This window comes from Epargyreus clarus, unplaced genomic scaffold, assembly GCF_041222505.1.
Source record: "Epargyreus clarus isolate Ecla_fem2 unplaced genomic scaffold, WU_Ecla_fem_2.2 ptg000024l, whole genome shotgun sequence".
Classification (NCBI taxonomy): domain Eukaryota; kingdom Metazoa; phylum Arthropoda; class Insecta; order Lepidoptera; family Hesperiidae; genus Epargyreus; species Epargyreus clarus.
The window spans coordinates 9585426-9587854 of NW_027332231.1; positions in this window are offsets into that span (position 1 = coordinate 9585426).

Consider the following 2429-nt stretch of genomic DNA (forward strand, 5'->3'; position numbering starts at 1 on the left):
CAGTGTTATTACCACTCCGCCACATAGGTTGTGTAATATTAGGATAAATAGGTAAATATTTTTAATTTGAAATAATAGTTCAGTGTCTCTGCAGTAATAGATTAACTAGTACAGCAGGTAAAATAAGTACGAATATTTGGACGATTGCAATTATTTTGAAATTATAGACTTATGTTTTATGTATTTGTATAAATTTAAATAGAAGAAGGTTTACAAGTCATCTTCACGACTAATTATCTCTGGTTATAATGGGAGGTATATTGAAATAAAACAACATTGGATAAGCATTTTTACAGATCATACATATTTATTTATCCATTTCATAGTATAGATATCACACTGGCCCGCCCTTATAAAAATAAATGTGTAATACAATAACGACCCAGCCTGTGGAGCTGGAGCGACGGCGCACGTCCACCATCTCCCGAGCAATCTCATACGTAATAAATATTGGCATCATTTCGATACTAACCTACAACAATTTGGACACAATCACTAACGGCGCGGTCACTCCAGCGTACGATTACTATTGAATTTCATCGATATCCTTATAGAAGAGAAAATTCAGATAAATCTAAACCATTATACAGGTCGATATACACAAGATTTAATAATATGTTTACATTATAAGAAATTCGCACATATTTGACACATAAAGCGACAAAGATTACTGATAAGGAGACTAAGTAGCTTTAAAGATATTGGTCCGAGACACTGCACTGAAGCGAGTTATCCGCGTACATACACTAGCACCAAGCCACCGTACGACGAACAAAGCGGTCTCGCGGCGCCGCGGCGGCTCGCTCAACACTTCATATAAAAGCTATGTAGGATTTACTTCATGTGGAATGCACACTGATTTTTCGCCTTTTCGGTGCTCACAAACTCACGACTTTTACTTCCGGTTTTCGATAGTTTGCACAAGCCTCCGGCGAACTTATCATGAACCAAACCTCGATCGGACGCTAAACGCGCTAACGCAAACTATGCTCGTGCAAAAACGTTCAAAAACTGTAAAGTTTTATAAAAAAATCTAAGTTTGTGTATCGAAGCACAGATTTTCCGAACATACGTTGCGTCAACGCTATGGCAGGTTCAGTATTTGAGCAGAATGCTGGGAACTTTGTTGCCTCATTTTATTCCGGCGATACCGGACTACTTTCAGCCTCTCAAAGGTAAATTTTATATCCGCTTGATATGTTAATATAGATAAACATTTTAGTACTGGGTACATATACCTACGACCACATAATACATTATGGCGGTAAACTTTACTAACAACCATACGAAAGTCAGGGATAATTTTAATATAATATGCTAGACATATCAAAAAGAAAAGCAGTGAATATTGGTATCAAAATATTATCCTAATATACATTGTGTGAAAGTGTATGTTTAGATATGTGATATTTGTGTATAAAGATAAGTTAAAAAAACTTCATAGTAAAGAGATCTCGTCGTAGTCATTTGGTTTACAAAAATATGACTTATACCAAAGGTGCCATTGATTAAGATGAATTTTCCACAAATTTACAGTACCTAAGCCACAAAAATACTTCGCAATTTCACTTTATAAGCTCGTAACAATAGAAAACCTCCGAAAATTATGTTAGTAGCAAATCATGTCAGGAGAGGTTCGTTTATTCCACACAATGATTGCAGGTAGGTATAATTTCTCAAATAAATTCCATAGTGGACTTTACCTTAACTAGAAAATAATTTACAAACTTCTAAGTATAAAAAATATAAATATAAAATACTCAATTGCAATCTACGCTCAAATAAAAATAATGTCATGTTTTATGGCAGCATATTGAATACCGCAAACATCTAGCATACCTAGTACAAAATATCACACGTATGGTTTCCATTCGATAATCGTTGAGAATGAGAGTGCGGCGAAGTGAGAGTGACGAGTGACGAGGGCCCGGGGGCGGGTGTGGGTCTCTGGGCCAAATTTTAAACATTTACTAATAAAATATTAAAGCTTAACATACATAAAGATTAAGCATCTCTGCACCTTAGATATACAATAGCCATTTAAAATAACTGCAGACTAAAATATCTCATCTTAAAATAAAGTCTTAACATTAAACTATAAGACTCGCAAGTTCGGAAACATGTTAACTTAGGCCAGATTTAAAAAATAAAATAATATTCCGTTAAAATAAATTCATTGCTGATTTCGCTGTTCAATAAAGTAATCGAGATTATTACCGATAATATTTTATAATTTATGACATCTACATAAATCTAAAATAAAGAATGTGATGATAATATAATGTATTAGAATAAAACGAATAAAAACTAAACTTAATTGAGAATCTATACGACACTATCCGATCCGATTGGTACATATCGTTCGGAGTGACAATACGCACGAAGCACCGAACAGTGCCGTACTCAGACTTACACATAAAACGTAATAA